Source organism: Zootoca vivipara, chromosome 2 (genome assembly GCF_965207765.1).
Source record: "Zootoca vivipara chromosome 2, rZooViv2.hap1.1, whole genome shotgun sequence".
NCBI lineage: Eukaryota > Metazoa > Chordata > Lepidosauria > Squamata > Lacertidae > Zootoca > Zootoca vivipara.
This window is the reverse complement of record NC_142584.1, coordinates 34122346-34140457: the sequence shown is the minus strand read 5'-3', so window position 1 is coordinate 34140457 and position 18112 is coordinate 34122346. Positions and strand designations below refer to the sequence as shown.

General features: G+C 41.5%; 1 protein-coding gene and 1 long non-coding RNA gene across 12 annotated transcripts in view; one reads left to right on the top strand and one right to left on the bottom strand.

The window, feature by feature from the left end:
- LOC118079881 (uncharacterized) overlaps positions 1–13071 on the bottom strand; it is a 38836-nt gene extending 25765 nt beyond the window's left edge. Inside the window, exon 1 of the long non-coding RNA XR_015948047.1 lies at positions 12461–13071. This is a non-coding gene — a long non-coding RNA (uncharacterized LOC118079881). The remainder of the gene's footprint in view (positions 1–12460) is intronic.
- TNRC6C (trinucleotide repeat containing adaptor 6C) overlaps positions 1–18112 on the top strand; it is a 416076-nt gene that overhangs the window by 289304 nt on the left and 108660 nt on the right. For 2 of the 11 annotated variants that reach the window (XM_035104574.3, XM_035104572.3), the window contains exon 1: positions 12843–14374. The exons of 8 other annotated variants lie outside the window; for them this stretch is intronic. The gene's annotated coding sequence lies outside the window, so the exon portion shown is untranslated. Of the gene's footprint in view, positions 1–12842; positions 14375–18112 lie in introns of those variants that run through there. One more of the 11 variants, XM_088661610.1, reaches the window with a different exon arrangement.

Here is an 18112-nt window from a genome sequence, read left to right as displayed (position 1 = left end):
CTTAACATACTACTGTTCCCAAGATTCTTTATTTGGGGGGAGGGGAGTGCTTCTAATGTATGGTTGTATGCAGCCCTACTTACCATTACATACCCTGGCTGCTTGCCATACAATTTTCAAAGCAATGCTATTTTCAAATACTATCATTTGCTTATTTGCAGGTGGTGGTATACTTACTACCTGTCTTTTAAAAAATATAGCTCTGTATTTTAAAGAAATCCAAACAAACCATAACCCATTCCCCCCCCCTTTGATATGAGGAAATGTTGCAACACCATGCTAGAAATGGTAAGGGTGTGGGGGAAATCAAACCTTGATCCAATAAGAAATATTTGCTTCAGAATGAAATTACAGCGATAAAGCCTATTAAAAACATTCCTGGATAATTAATTGGACAAATTTAAATGTATAAAACTCCTGTAGTTCTCATTACGAGAGATGCATTATTATGCACAGCAAAATCCCTAAAGCAGAAACAAATATGTTCATTTGCAACATCCGTACCCCAGGAGATATCAGCCGTCAGGCATTTTACAGCAAGGCTGGATCATGTAACCTGTCTGAGCTCACACCTGTCTGAGGGATTTGGTCAGTTGACAAGCAACTCAGGACACACACACACATCCTGGTTTACTTTTGTCTCTCCCACACCCACCACCTGCCTGTATCCTGCTTCCTGGTCTAGGGGATGTAGTTACTCTATTGAAATGATTGCAACCTGGTACATGCCATGAAGAGCCATGTGTAGTAGTCTCAAAGCATCACTGCAGGGCACAGTCAGAAACCATCATTACTAAGCATATTTTAACAAGGCAGCACATGATAAGAGAGTGGCACAAAGTCAACCTTTCCTCAAACATTACAATCTAGCAAATGTTACTAAGCATTTTACCAGCACCATTATATTTTATGGCATGTTCCTTCAGGGATTTGCCCCTTATAGTCCCACAACATAATGGGCATCCCTTAAATTATTATTCTTTTGCATTAATTTATAGACTGCTTAAGGACGTGGGTGACACTGTAGTCTAAACCACAAAGCCTAGGGCTTGCTGATCAGAAGGTTGGCAGTTCGAATCCCCATGACGGAGTGAGCTTCCGTTGCTCGGTCCCTGCTCCTGCCAACCTAGCACGTCAAAGTGCAAGTAAATAAATAGGTACCACTCCGGCGGGAAGGTAAACAGCATTTCCGTGTGCTGCTCTGGTTCACCAGAAGTGGCTTAGTCATGCTGGCCACATGACCCGGAAGCTGTACACCGGCTCCCTTGGCCAGTAAAGCGAGATGAGCACCGCAACCCCAGAGTCATCCGCGAGTCAAGGGTCCCTTTACCTTTACCTTTATAGACTGCTTAATGCCAAATTGGGCTTCCAAGTGGTTTACAAGTATAAAACCAACGACTTGAACTTTAAAATATAAGCATCCATAATCAAAAGACATAATAAAACAACTCAAAGACAATGCTAAGATATAGAAGGGAAATTCAACAAAGCACTATGGCAACCCCTCTGTTAGTGCAAGTTTTTCCTCTTGCCAAACAAAAAGTTTCCCCTCTCCGCCTCTCACACACAGTTCCAAGGGTTCTCCTGATCTCCCCATGAGCCTGTTTTTTTTGGGGGGGGATCATGGGGGCATGTGGAGGGAGGAGACAGGGAAGCCCTGTTGCACCAGCACGGACCCTTGTGCTGGCTTTATCAGAACTTGCTAGTTGAATCCCACCCTAAATGTGATTTAAAAACACAATAAAAGCAATTCCATCAAAACAACACAACAATTCAAATAGGAGACTTGGGTAGATAGGTCAAGGGAATGCCTATGTAAACAGCTGAGTCCTCAACCAATATAAGCAGGGCCTCTTTCTTTTCCAGCAAGGAGTGCAGTCCATAACACCAGTGCTATTGGTGAAAAAGCCTGGCCTTAAAGCAGGACTTGGCAACATGTGGACTGAGGGTGACATTCAGCCCTCGGGCCTAATCACTTCCCCACAGGAAGGGCTGGTAACCATATTGACATGTTGCTTGTAAGGATCTAGCGGGGCTTGGCATATTACAAACAAAGACGGGTCCTTGCCCTTAAAAGGTATGCATGAGGATGACAAGCCAAGTATATTTGGTAGGGCACAGGCATCTTTGTAGACACATATAGAATTGCCCTGTAATTCAGTGTGTCAGCCTGTTAAAGGAGCAGGAGCAGAGCAATTTTATTTTTTATATTTTTTTTTTGTACTCCCGCATTCAGCCCACAGGGTGCTCACTCCCTCGGTGCTGTCTGGGGATTCCCCAGACTCCACTCAGAGAGGTGTGCTGAGAGGCTTTGCAAATTATGAGAGTAATTAGGTACAAGGGAACATAAGAGAAAAAGAGAAGCCAAGATTCAACAGGCAACAATGATGTAGCATTAATCATCCACAGTGATTTAGAAGGCGTTGTTTAAAAGCTGAACGTGTGTTTCCAAATCATAACCAATGGGTCCAGATTTTCATAACCCCAAAGCTCATGCTCTCTCTCCTGTGATGAGAATGAATCAGCTTAGTGGAGAAGATCCTTTGCATACCTAAGACCTGCACAACCAATGACCCACCAGCAGCCATGGAGTATGGCCCGGTAGTTTATTTATGTGTTTAAGACATTTATATACTGTTTAATCACTAGCATTCCTAAGTGGTGCACATAAATAAACCATACAGATAATAAAACAGTAGAAATACATCATAAAACCAAACATAAACTCATACACTTCCCTAAAATGCCTGCTGGAATAATAATTAAAAAAACTCTGCCATGTACCTGACATTTGGCAAGGAGGGTACCTATCTCATTGCAATTGTGAGGCAGTTCCACAGGCTTGGGGCCACAACACTGAATGCAGTGTATTACAATACCGTAATTCTACAATATTACTGAAAATGAGACGTTTAACTATATTACAATTCCACCCACCCATTCACCTGTTTTTATTGTATGAAAAATATGTGTCCAAATCATACTTACTGGATGTCCACAAACTGGGACTGGATTCCCATTGGATGCAAAACTATTACTTTAAAAATGGCCAGACTACAATTTTTTCTCTTGCTGGCTAGGGCTGATGAGAGTTATAGTCCAGAACATCTGGAGGGCAACAGGTTGAGGATGGCTGGTGTAAAAACAAAACAAAAAAAACCTATCTCAAGCCTGATAGTGAGCACATGACTTTGGTGCCCACATTCCGCATATTGTTGCGCTATGTCATCTTAACCCATGAAGCCACACAACCCAGGCAATGAATGTACAATGCTGAATATGTGGCTTCCCTCTGAAAATTCTCTGTGGAAAACTATTCTCCTACATCTGAGATTGTGACTAATTGGTTGCTCTCGTTAAGGCAACTGAATTATTATACCTTTCTCGCAGAACAGTATATTATGATTAAAGGAGCTGATCAAAGGTGTGGGCTCCCTCAATATTCACCTTCATTATCGTAATATCCCTGTGAAAGAGACCGCTAATGATCTATATTGCCATAAAATTCCGGGCATGGTGCATGTGGGTCAATGATTTTGATTGTGCCCCCACTAGACAATTCAGGGATGAATTGACAGAATCTGGAAAAAGTCAAATCCTTTGCTTTTGAAGGCTAGGACTAGATAGATATTCAAATAAAGATTTGCAAAGGTATGACTTTGCCAGAAGTACACAGTTCCCATCTTGCCAAATGCCCAGCAGGCGCAGCTATCTTTCATCCTTGAAATATAGTTTCACTTTCCAGGTGCACCTGCCAAAATTGCCACTGTTGGAGGGCATCGTTTCTGTTGGGGAAAGTATTTCCTTCAGGGCCCAGAGTGGGCATGTGAGATACAGGCACATGCAAAATACAGAGAAGAAAAAGTATTAGTTTAAAAGTATTAGTGGGCTTTAATAGACCTGACTAGACAGCAAAGAAGCCTGAGGCTCAAGAAAGACATAGTGAAGCTCTTCACACAGCCTTCTGCCAGCTTTGCAGCTGGCAGGACAGGCACACACCCCTGGGTGACTTCAAATGCTGCTACTGTCAAAGGCACCTATTGAATGAATGGGCTCTTGACACAGTTCCCTGTGGCTCCTGAAGCATCATTTAGAACTGTTTTAAACATTTAAAAGATAGAACCCACCCAAGACCTTTGAATAGGACCTAGACATTCAGTGTTGTTCATTTGCTCTGTATTTTACAATTTTATAATTTTCGTGTTTTAAAGTCATTACATTGTTTTTACCCATGTTGCTGTAACCTATACTGCAACCCAAGTTACTCTAACAGATGACTGTACACCACTATGATAGTTGGTGGTATGTAAATACCTGTGGTTGTCTAACTGCCCTGTGAACAAATCAGTAAAGACCAGGCACCATCTAATCACTGCTTAAGTTTTTTTGCAATCTGATCAGGATTAATGCTGAATAAAGAGCTCTGAAAGAACCGCTAGTAAGGCTGTTCATATGTGATACTCTGTGCTTGTTACAGCCTCTACGCATTTAAACACACACAGCGGGCACATATTAGCTCTTGTAGATGACACTAATAGTAACAACTGACCCTACAATAGGCTTCCCCTGCCAAGCTTGACACCTACGTGGTCATCACTCAATAGAGGTGACAGAGCCAGCAGAATTAAGAGCTTCTTTATAGAGCAGAGTGGCAACTGAGAAAGATAGCAAAACTGATCTGATAGGGAGTAGATTCATCTTGGAGAGTTAGAGGAAGCTGAGGTGGCTGAAACAAAAGCTTTCCATCAGAGGAGTTTCATTTCCAGATGGCTCTCCTGAGGGCTTGTAACACAGGAAGGAGTCAGCCATGCAGAGTTAGGTAGATAAGTGAGCAACAAGGAACCTCAACACGACAACAGAGGTGTTACTCAAATGCAGCAAAATGCCAAAAAGAGTCTGCTGGTATTTGAACTAGCAATGGCAGAATGACCCCAGGAGGTAAGCAGCAAATCTCTAGCAAATTCTTTTGTATTATATAGATATACAGGTAACTGTACTAGGAAGCAGAAGAAACTAGACTTCAGCTTCAGTTTTAGGCTTCAGTTCTATTCCAACTGATGTAGGGGAAAGCTCCACTGAAATCAGTGAGACTTAACTTCTGAGTAAAAACATATGGAATCAAGCCGTGTTGCTGATGAAGTTGAAACGTAACAGGCTGAAAATGTGAATTTTCCCAGTTTGCAAATAACTTGATTGTACAGTATTGCGAATCATGCTTCCCTGCCCTGAAATTCTGGTCCTATTCAGAATTAAAGTTGAGGTACATTATGAGGTTCTGTGCCAATTCTGCACTCAGTTGGTCTGCATTCAACAGACCTGTCCCCAAGGCTGGAAAGCTATAGTTAGAATAGGCTCAGAAATTTGTTATTTTAACCTTTTATTTAAATGCTTCCAGATGGAGGTTTATTGCAACATTGATACGGCTCATGCCCAGTTTTCCAAGCTCTCCACATGATGTCTTTAATATCAAAGTGTTAGCCCACACTTTCTTCATTTTATTTATTATTGGGATTTATATTTCTTGTTTCACCCTCAGGTCAAAGGACAGGTTATCAATAACAGCAGAAACAAAATTAGAAATAGAACATATTATAAATCTAAAAGCAACATGCCAAATTTTCCACCTGGTAACAATAGTTTTCATCTGCTGCCACAACCCAAAGGCTTGAGAAAAAAAAACATTTTCAGTTGTCATTTAATACCATATAGTGTGGCAGCTTGTTTGAATTCATGGGGGTGAGGATGTTTGTCAAATTCCAGCTCTAGGGTGCCACCACCTATAATGTTCTGTTCCAGGTTCTTTCCAGTCTCCTTTGACTTCATCATGGAAGAGAGAAAGCTTTCCTGGTCAGTCTCAGTTCTTGGACATGATGGAATTGGGAAAGGTGCTTTTTAAAGCAGCTGGGCCCCAAGCCATTTAGGGTTTTGTATACTTAACACCTTGAATTGGGCTTGGTGAGAAATAGGCAACCAATGTAATGGCCTCGGGAGCCATGTTATGTGCTTCCAAGGTGACAATATAATTGTCTACACTATGGCCTTTTACTCCAGCTGCAGTCTCCAGACTGTCTTCATGGGTAGCCCCATGTAGGATGCATTGTAATAGACAAGTATTCAATTAAGTAAAAATGACCCATGTATACATCTGCAGTTACCACTGCAGTTTTTGTGTGTGTATGCATTTTGTCATTTGTGTGGTGATGTTTCAGTGGGTGGTCCCTCTTGTCACATACCTGCTTGCATTTTACTCTCACCTGAGCAAAATATAGCTATTGTTTCTGGCAGCCCATACTGTACAAGCCTACTGCCACCATTTTGGCTGCAGGCAGAAGGCACCTTGGAATTTCAAGAATGCAGTTGAGAGGAGCTATTTTCTCAAAGTCTCAACACACCTGAGGGGTTTCTTTGGAGACTGTAATTGCAGCATATACATCAGGACTTTTTGAAAAATAGTAGTAATATAGAGGTCTTGCACAACAGCTCTATGCTACACTTAACAAAAAACCAAACCCTCACACAAATGGAAATGAATGTGTCTCCCACGCCCCACCCAACGTCAAAAGAAAGGATTAGTCACAAGTTTTTTTTTTCCTATAGTAAAACATGATAAGGGGCTGGTAACATTTGCTCTTGTGCTCTACCAGTGACAACTTTTGTTACAAGGTGTACACATATGGAAATAGTTGTGTGTATGCCCAGAACGAGAAAAAATAATGAATGACTGAGGGGAGGGGCTAGAAAATGCAGTGCAGAAACATTCTGTTAAGGTCTGCCCTCTGGTGTGGACCGAAAGCAGTGGAATGCTGGGAACTGACATTTTTGTGGAAAGCACTGGGTTAAGCAACCAAGGTAGTTTCAATACGAGCTCTCCATCACAAGGTGCTCCTCCACATCCTTTCAAGTGAAAATATAAATCTGAATTTTGGAGCACTACCAATGAGTTTCTAGAAGCTGTCTTGTGGATACCCTGGTACTTGGAGAACAGGTACACAGGAATCTGCCCTATCCAGAGTCTGGCCATTGCTTCATCTAACTCAGTATTGTATACACTGACTGACAGAAGCTCTTCAGAGTTACGGAAAGGGGCGTCTCTCAGCCCTACCTGGAGATGAAGAGAATTGAAACTGGAAAGGTCTGCCTGCAAAGCAGATGCTCTGTCACTGAGCTGCAAGTGGTGAACTACATGCAATTAGAATATAGCTACAATTTTTGGCACTGTTTTAAACAGTGCATAAAAACACCTAGTTAGAAAGCTTTTCCAAAAACGATCTTTTACAAAACCTCAATCTGGAAGCAAATTTCATTTGGCATGTTTTCTTTTAACACAGCAAAACAAGCCATTCTAATCGGACAGCAGCTTTATTTATTATTTAATTAGTGACACTGTAATCATATTATATCCTGTTAATTAGATTGTACTGTACATCAGCAACGAAGCCCACATGGCTGTGCCCATTCTGTTTGTTTCAGGCTTTTGGCTTATGTCGTAAGCAAAATCCTTTCTGAAAGTATCAATGAGACAATCTGCTGTTGTTGCTGTTTGGTTACGTTGCTGGAGGGCGGCGGCGGCAGGGGGGAGGCGTTGCAGGTGTTGACCTATATTTATATACATTACAAAGTTGGCCTGGTTCACAAGTAGAACTCTTATTTGCCGGTTGTTGGTGTGTGTGTTTTTACTCCATGCTTCCCATGCAATTCACCTATGCCACAGACAAAATAAAGCCCCCAGCACCTGTAGTGTAAGGATGGCTGCTGCTGCTGCTTGTTGGCACAAGTTTGCTTTTTTAAAAAAAGTTGCTAGAGCCAGGAAAATTATTATCTTTGATTGCCAGTACATTTTGTGTGAGAAGCAAAAGGTTAAGTTTAAATCTCACTGCTGAAATACTTCGCATGCATATAAATCCTGCCTGCCCTAGAAAACAGTATGTTCTAAATATAAAACTCTGGTATTTGTTTTGCTTTGTTCTGGGCTTCTCTTTCTATTGCTTTCTGAAGCAATGTGGTCTCCCTCCAGTGGCAAAAACAGATCTAATTATATTCCCATTCCCGTGAACCAAAGACACTGTCAGTCTGATACACAACAGCTAAAAATAGAGCTATTATGTATTGAAGATGGGGGAAGCGTTCTCCCTTGCTTCACCCTTAGCATCCTGTTACACTGGTTATCACTTGCTGTACTCAATACTCGCCATACAAAGATCTGAGATCTCTTTCTCTCCATGCCAGAGCAAATGTCCCTTAAAACAGGGGATTAAAACACCAGCAGAGATTTCAGGTACAGTACTAGAATTCAGACCAGAACTGGAACAGAAAGCTATTATAACAGATGGGAGAACACCACCTGGTGCTTTGCTTGCTTTAAAGCAACAGCAGCATTGTTACAATAAGGGATCTGATGGCACCCACAGAAAGGGGGGCTTTCTCTCCTCTCTTAAACCTCAGTGCAATAGTTGCTTATGAATGTTGGAAAGGAGCTATGCTGTTCACATCACTGGCTCACTTTCCAAATACAGGGGAAAGGACACGGTAAAGCAGAGAAGAAAAAGAGAATTGTCCTGTCCTATGGTACCTTAAAGGTGAACAAATTTATTATGGCATAAGCTTTTGTGGACTACAACCCACTTCATCAGATGCATAAATCATTTGTTAGTTTTTAAGGAGCCATGTGACTTTTTATTCTTTTTGCAATACCAGATTAACCCAGGCAACCCCTCTAGAAAAAAGGGACTGTTGTCCCTTTAAACAAGGGACAAGTAGTGATTAAATGTGCAAAAGTATACCTTTGTACCTTAACTCCAATTATGGTTTGCTTGCTGAAGAAAAAGACTGGGATTTCTTTCCCATAGAGTAGCCATAAGGCTCCTCAAGATGGTGCATTTATTGAGCATTCATCCTGATTTGCTTACATGGAGGTTAAATTCCCACCTGTGGAGTTCTTGAACAGAAACTACAAAACCTGTTTCTGAGGCCCCTATTCATAGAAATGTAGAACTGTAGAGTTGGAAGGGACCCTGAGGACCATCTAATTTAATGCCCTGCAATGTAGGAATATGCAGCTGTCCCATATGGGGACCGAACTTGCAACCTTGGCTTTATCAATACCACACTCTAACCAACTGTGCTATCCAGCATGGGAAAGGCTCTTTTTCTGTTATTTGTATACATGCAATCCAAAATTTGGCTGGTTACTTCAAATCATTTAGCGACTTTCTTTAATAGCTTCTCTACTCTCCTGGTTCTCAGGCATATGATCTAAGAGCATCCCAAGTTCCTTTGCTTAGCAACTCCTTTTTGGACCTGTCACAATGTTCTCACAGCCCTCCTTTCTACCTTTCAGGTTCTGACTTCTATCATGCTCCTGTTTTTCAATCCACTCCCTCCGTCCTACATCTGGCCTCTATCTGTTAGCTTCACTACTTTGACGTAGAGTTGGTGTTTGCTTGTGGGCTTCTCGTAGGCATCTGATTGGCTACTGAGGGAACAGGATGCTGGACAAGATGGGCCTTTGATCTAATTCAGCAAGGCTCTTTGTATGCTCTTAGGACCAGTAAAACAAACAAACCTGAGCAATTGGCTGGTGAGTAAATATTGCCACAGTAGTAAGCAAGTCAGTTCAATGTGTTTGTTTCTTATGACAGTAGCAAAGAGTTATAATTCTGCAAATCTTCTATATGACATCACTGCTCCAGTGCTAGATCACATGGAGACAATCATGATCACTGCTACACTGGGAACTGCTTGTGCAATTTGCTGTCTGCTTCCTCTTCCTGAACCCCATGTTTTCTATTCACAAATGCTTTCAGTTATAAAGCCTGGCCAGAAGGATAAGTTTGGCCGTGCACTTTAATTGGGAAGGTAGGGCTGAAAGCTCCCTGGAAAAAGTTGCAGGGCAAAGGGTGTGTACTCCTAAATGATATGTGGCGGGGTGTTGAGGAAGTAGGAGGGACTGTCACTGCTATCAGATATTCCTGTGATGCAAAGAAAAAGTGAAGCAGCCACATTTCTATTTATACACTGCTCTTCCTCTCACAGAGTACAGAATGGTGCCCAAAATGATAAAATACAATAGAGCAATAATAATGAAAACCATCTAAGTATTATAACAACATAACTAAATAACAGGCAAGACATGAAGCATGGTATCAGCAATAAGACCATAATCTATATTTGTACCTGAAACTTGGGTGAATAGATGTGTCATTGGCTGCAACCTAAAACTTAGTGTGGAGGCTAGCCATATTTTCCACAGATAAAAATTCCACAGATGAGGTGCTGCCACTGAGAAGGCCCTACCTCTTATCACCAACATCCACATGACTTAATATTTGACTATGATCAAACTGACAACTTGCCTGGCTAATTGACTGATATACCAAGTTTACGGTACTTTTAGGAGCTCTCAGCCTCTTTACCTGCTGAGTATCTCTGCAAATGAGTTCTCCCATGTCAATCCTTTGTGAGATCCTTTTCAGTCAACTTGGTCCTTCACAGATGCTGCATTGTTGGCAGCTTTCTGCGAGATCTGAGAATGTTTTTGAGAAATGAAGCCCAACAGAAGCCTGGGGGTGGAGTGATGCAGGCAACAAGCAACTGTTTTAGCCCATTTTATACTGATTTTATTGTTTAAAGCTGGACACTCATTAATGCAGATTTTTCTTTTTTGCCCTTGCAACTTTGTAGTCACCATCATGTCCATTTTTATGTGTACCGCTTGTGTGTTTAAAAGATTGTTTGTTCATACTTATGGGTTAAGTGAGGAAGGGAACCAAATTTATGTCATTGAGACTTTGTTGCTTATTCATTAATATGAAGCAAAAGGGCATGATCTAGGGTTTCTGGCAGTAATTTGCATCCCACTTAACAAGTTTAGGTTCTTGATGCAAAAGCAGCTAGGAGTTTGAACCTATGGATGAAACTTGAGAAATCCATGCATTCGACAGGGAGACACAGCATGATCTGATGCACTTCCACAAGGCTAGATTTACACACTGGATCTAATAAATTTCCAACAGAATTCTCCTTACATGCTTGCCGGGCTCATACAGAATCCATAGCATAGGGTGCATTCCATTGCAGGTGCATTTCCCTCCCTTCCTTACAACGGTTACTAAACATGCCAAGCAATTCAGAGTGATGTATTGGTGTGCGGGGATGTGCGCGCACACACATGCACAGCCTGTCTGGCACTGGCACATCCTGCATTGGCAAGCTCAGTTTGTTTTTGTTTTACTAGCTGTTCTTGCAGCCCTCTGGGGATCTCAGATGGGAGTTAGTTTCCTTTCTCAGCAACAGTAGGTTTTGAAATTAGATTTGTCTGGTGTCAGGTTGTGACCCTGATCTTTCTATTGGGGTGCGACGGGACATTTAACTAGCCACTAAACTGTAAGGGATAGGAACTCTTGTAAACAGCAGACTATGAAAAAAACAGCCAAAGCAATTGGTTGGCTGTCAGGCAGAATAACAGAATGTTGGGGAGCATGCTGTCATTATCTCCCCCGCCCCATATATTTTATTTTGACTTCACAAAAGCTTGTCTGCATGTCTGGAAACTTCAGCTAAGTGTACTGTGGGCTGGTTTGTTTTGCATCAATAGCTCTGGGTTTTGAATTTGCATGGGTATTGTTTTTTAACACAGCCCCCCCCCCAAATCCGCCATATCACAGATCACATCTGTCTCTATGGCCATTGTTTTGTGGTGCTGCCATGGCACAGAAGCCTTCACAGTGCCACCATAGTACAAAAATATGGATCGAAGGCAGTTTCCTATGAATCTGCTTGATTTTTTTATTCAGGTTCCTGCCAAATCTATCACCAAATCAGAACCTCTCCATGTTCACAGTCTGCACCATGAACATTACTGCTGCCATAGTGCAATATTATTGATCTGTTTTTGCACACAGCAAAGCTGTCAAGTGCACATGCCATGTTATGCTGCAGTTCATGGGCACAGATGTGATCTCTTGTGTGGCAATTTAAAAATATGTACATTTGTGAGGGATGCTTTAACGTCCTTTTTTATGAAGATGATGATGCAGTTGGTGGGTACAGATAGGATCTGTTGGAATTCCATAAAAAAACACAGGCGACATATGTCCTGTGGCATTGCCCAGATGTCTGACTTTTGCAGGGCAGTCTGTACGCACCAATGTAAGCTTTAATTTGATGCTCGGGAGGGGGCGGGATTTTGTGTAAAAACTAAGCAAATTCATTCGTTTTCATTCAGACTTGTACTCCCCGCCCCCCCCCCAAAATCTTTCAAAACAGCAGCGCCAGGTTTCTGCAGAGCTAAAAATAACAACAGCAATATACTGAAGCAGATGCAATTCAAGCGCAGGCTAGCCGAGTATTATGCATATAGGTAGATAGAAACCCCAGTGCTATGTTTTCCCGTGCAAAATTACCACGGCAAAATTCCCCATCATTTTCATTCCGAGCCTGTGCTTTTTTTCCCCTTTTTCACCTGCAACGCGGACGGACCGTATCTGATAGCTCCCTCCGTGCAGATTAGGTAACACACAAGATGGACGGAGGAGAAAGGCAGGCAGGCGGTGTGTGTGTGTGTGTGTGTGTGTGCCGCGCATCAGCTCCGGCTCTCAGGCGGGCGAGATGAGAGCGAGGGAAAGGCGGAGCTGCGGGACTCCTGCCGTCACGCCATTGGCTCTCCTCCCCGCCTCATTTGCATGTCTCAGAGCTTTCTTTTATGCCTGCTGTTCCCCAACCACCACGTGACTTGAGCGGCGTACGAGACTTCCTGTTTGAGGTTGGGGAGGGGAGGAGGGAGTAATTCTCGCGTCTCCCTGCCCCCTCCTCCCCCCTCGCGCTCCGTTGTGGTCTCGCGCTGCCTGCCTGGCGGGGCTCTTGTCAGTTAGTAACAAAATGGCTGCGGTGGCAGCAGCTCTGCTCCTGAAGCGGAGGACAGAGGCGGCGGCGGTGGTGGTGCAGGCGGCTGCTGCTACTGCTGCGAGGAGGAGCGGGGGGCCGGCCCGGCAGCATCACTGAGCTCGGCGGCATCGCCTGTCCCGCCAGCGGCCCAACCCCCTTCCCCTCCGAGCGAAAGCTCGGTCCGAGGAGCCGCTCCTGCTGCCTCCACAAATCCCCCGTATCTCCCCCCCCCCGAGAACCTCTCTCTCTCTTGAGTCCCTGTGGAGGGGAAGGAGAGCGAGCGAGCCAGCCTGCTGGATCCTGCTACTGATTGGGTGGATCCCACTGGGAGAAAGCCTGACGGACCTCCTTATGAGAAACTCAACGGCTGGATCGCCCTGGGATCCGTGGATCCTGACCCTGTGAGAAAGAAAGAGACTGGATTTCGCCTTCTTTTCTGGATCCATCTATGTTTGGCATAGCTGGGTGGATCCTCATGAGAGAGACTAGTGGACCCCCTCGTCACCAAGAAGCTTATCTCCTGGATCCTTTTAGGATCCCTGTCTATCAGAGAGACTGCTGGACCTCCCTTCCTTGGATCCACATATGAAAGGCACAGCTGGTGGATTTCCCTGGCATCTGTGGATCCTTGCCTTCTGAGACACTGCCTGGATTGCTCTCCCCCTTGGATCTGCCTGAAAGAGACTGCTAGATCCTTTTCCTGCTTATGTTCCACGTCTCTCCTCCCTTTTTAGAGAGACCGAACTGGGTACTTCTTCTTTGGATGTGAGACTCTTCTGGATCCCCCGTGGCTCCTTTTTGTTTTTCCTAAGCTATTCCCCTATACACTTCTGGATGGGTACAATTTTCTCCATTTTAATTTGCACTTTTGAAAACAAAATATTCAGATGCTCATCCATATAAACTGAGAACCTCCCAAACACATATTTTTAAAAGCTGTGTTCTGATCAATTAGAAAGCATAACATTTTTCACTCTCGCACATCCCAACTGTTCATTTTTGCTGCAACCACGTACATTTAATTTTAGAACAAAATTCCGTGTGCAAAACTCTAGCTGGGACTCATAACTGCTAGTTCTGCTTCACTGGAAATAAAAAAGATCTTTTAAAAAAGGACCTGCATCTGCTGCACTTCTCTGGGCTGGAATCAAACTGGAGCTTTTAGCTCTTCTACTTGGATACTGTTGATTTCTTGTCTGGTTTCCCCAACCCCCTCCCTCCTCCTTTGTGGCAGGTTATTTTTGGTGGTTTTTTTATTGGAACGGGCATAAATATTAAAAAAAAAAACCAACAACTGACTTTCTTGGCCGTGTGAGATTTTTTTCGTATTCAACGTGAAAAAATACGGGTACTTTTTGTAAGAAAAAGCATTAAAGAAAGAAAGGAGCACGCTAGTGAAACTCCCAGACGCCAGACAAAATATTCACTTGTTCTTTTTCAAGGAGACTGAGTCGAAAGCTGCCAAAGAGCCCCAGAAGGAAACGAAGCAAAGGTAAGAGGAGGGCCATTCCCTTCTCTTAATAGGGAGGCAGGAAAAGTTAAAAATGTAAAAGACTTCAGTGCATGCTATAAGTACAGAACAGAGCAGTTTTCTGTAGTGTTTTTTAAAAAATAAAAATAAAAATTGTGCTGTAGTCAGTAAAATAATAAATCTATGAAGTGCTTTCTAATAATAAACTATTATTATATTCAAAGACTAAACTAGACTTGGATGCCAGCTTTAAAAACTTCAGTACTGTATTAGGCATATTTTGAATGTAGTTCCTTGTCCCTGCAAAAAAACCCCACACCACATCATGCACATGAGAAAATATGGAAAAGACAATAAATTATGGAACAGAATTAATCTTAAATTATATTAGTGTGTGCATGCTGTTGATAGCATCTCACATTACCATGTGATGCAATGTTTGGAAAATAGTGATAATTAGCCTTGGCAATTTGTCTTGGTTTAAGTGTAGCTAGAATGGAAAAGCTGATTGAATGTAACCAACTGGAGAAAACTTGAACTTCATCCTTGATTGCCTACAGTCGAGTATAAAAAGATGACTGGATCTTTTTTTCAGTGTTTCTTTAGAATGTAGGCTTCTTTTGTGTCTATATTATTAAGTTATTTGCTCGAGTAAAATATTTTAGCATATTTTTGTGTCACCAGTTTTTCCTTTTACGGTAGCAATGATTAATGGAGCAAACCATCAGTTACCAAAGTATCGGGGTCTAAGTAGGATTTCAGTGTGTACAAAATTCTACCTGTGCAAATTTTATTAAAAGTATTTGGAAAACCCTCTGCTTCATTTGCTTCAAAGGCTAAACTTGGAAGTGCAGTAGTCCATGCACAGAAGGTTGCTATGTTTTCAAAATATAGAAAATGTTATCTATGGTTCACTTGATACAGAATGCCTTGGTAGATATTTTAGTTAGTCGCTTTATAAATATCAGTCTTTAATTTTAGTTTAATGTCCTCTGTTGGAGAGTTTTTCTCCATTTAAACTCTGTATGTAATAGGTACAACCCATTGTTTTGTTTTCTAAGTCAGGGAAGACCTACAGTACTCTGTAAATAAGGTAGTGGTGTTCATTAATTTCAATGATTCTACTCTGAATAGGATTAACATTGGTGACCATCCAAAATTTTCATTGTAATTTTGACACATGTTTATAATATCAACTCATTCTTAGAGGTATTGAAATGTGGGTGAGAGAGAAACCAAAATCCTGGCTGAATTGGAATATATAAAAACAAGTAATTGTCACTTATTTTAGTGAACCTTATTGGATGCATCAAATTTTATGGGTAAATTGTTGAGATGCAGCAGATAAATGCTTAGCAATACAGACATAAGAACACATAAAGAAGACAGCTGCAATAAACTATAGATATGTTTTTAAGAGCCCATAATATATCATTACGATTTCTACGTAGTGAGACTCACTTCTGGCTTGTTTTTATATGTTTGTGTGGCTGTCAAGATACACATTTAGTAATTATTTAATTTTCCTCGTAATCCAGATAGTTGAACAGTTTTTTTAAGGGGTAAAGTTTATGATTTAATCTCTCCCCCATAGCTGGTTATTGGAATTTCCAGTCATCATCTGACACCCTCTTCCTTCTACCCTTTCTGGCTACTGATACCTAACTGTGAACTCTGATACCAAACAGTGTATCAGAAATATTTAATATTCTCTTCACAGCTACAGGCATGTTTTATTCATACAGTTATTTTCCTGTTATCTGATATTATCAATTTTCTGTGCAAGCATTTGGTAACTTTCAGTTTTCTGAATATCTTCCACAGATACCTTTTGGTAGAAAAGACTCTTGTTTTTTGTTTTTGTTTTTTAAAAAACAATTTGTGTCTTTTCTATTGCCTTTTTTTAAAAAAAAACCACTTTTGTTAGTTGGTTATAGATTTTAAATGCAAATTTTACTTCCCTGATGATGTTTGATGTCCTAGAGCATTAGTAGTAGCAAGTTATGATGCTTTCTACTTTTGTCACCTGGGACATGCATGGATTAGTAAATAAAGTTCATTATGAAAGAGAGATTCCTACTAATGCTGTAACCAAAGCAATTATGATGCATTCTGTGAACTCCTTGTCAGAGATGCTTCCATTGCAAAACTGACTATTGCACTGATCAAAAAATGAAATGGGCTTAGTGAGCACTAGGACTCATAAAGATAGCCCTTTCAGTGCATAGGTGGGAAAACCCAACATGTTTTCCACTATCCATACATTCTGAAAGAGAAAATGTGCAGATGACAGGAATGGAACCTTGAGTTCATGGTGAATAATGCAATGAAAAACCTTAACCTAGTACAGTATGCGGCAGCTGTGAAAAAAGCGGATTGCATGAAAGGGATCGTGCCTTTACAATATATGGTGTGACCACATTCGGCATTCTGTTGGTTGCTGCTTCTCAAAAGGATGTTGTAGAGCTTGAAAAAGGGTAGCAAGCAAAATTATCTGGAGGCTGGTGCGGAGAAACTGGATTGAGAAGTATCTTCCTCATACTATAAGTATGGGGGTCATCCTATAAAGTTGAATGGTGGGAAATTGAGGATAGACAAAAGGTAGCACTTTTTCAGACAGTGCATAGTTAAAGCTATATAATTTGCTTCCACAAGATCTGCTGATGGCCGACTTAGATGGCTTTAAAAGGGAGCTACCGTAGATTAATTTATAAAGGGTAAGGCTATCAATGGCTGCTAGTCATGATGGCTATATGCTACCTCTAGGATTAGAGGCAGATTGCCCCTGAATACTAATTGTTGGGAAACAGTGGGAGAGGGCTATCTTCCTCATGTCCTGCTTGTGTGCTTCTCATAGGTACAGTATCTGGTTGGCTGTTTAGGAAATGGAATGCTGGATTATATAGGCCTTTGGTCTTATATAGCAGGGCTCTTCTTATGTCAACAAGCAGGCCATAAAACACTTTAATAGCGCAGTCTTATGCATGTTTACTTTTATACTTCAGTCACATTGATTACTACAAGGGAAGTGAGTATAGGATTACAGATGAAAAGCACGATATTAATCCACATGGGATTTATTTTTGTGTCCTTACACAGTGTGATTAACTGTTGAATCTTCAATGCCTCATGTATTTCTAAATAGTATGCCAGTATTAGTTTGTTCTTCAGCTCTGTGGGTGTTAGCTCATCAAGGGCAGGTGTCCTAAGCAATCAGTCTGAAGCTATGGTGTATCCTTTTTCTGATTGGACTGTTTGTCATGTCTTTGGGAAATGCATATCACATTCTTCTGGAATAGGTAGTGAAAGCTACTATACAGTGGGAGAGATGAAAGACAAAGAAATGGGCCATATACTTATCATATGTTGACCAACATATTAGACACTTGTCTAATGAGATCACTAGCTAGTAGTTCCTGGTGTTGACCCTCATATTAGACTCCTTCAACATATATTCTACAAAAGGGATCTTCATTTTGAAAATAATTTCCAGACTAACCACCTGAAGGCTAGACCCCATGTATTGTTTTGAAGAGGTCCTTTAATCACTTTCACCTAGCAATAGCATTTTGCCCTGTTGCTAAGAAAGAATTGGGTTTTATAATTACTTTTGTGATTCTTGATTTATTCCTGAAGTTGGAATAGATGTATGCTTTTGGTGATTGTTATTAGCCCTTTTGGGCAGCCACAATATTAGGATAGTAATTAAACATTTTAACATTTTGTAGTATTTTAAATTTTAAATTCTTTTGATATTCA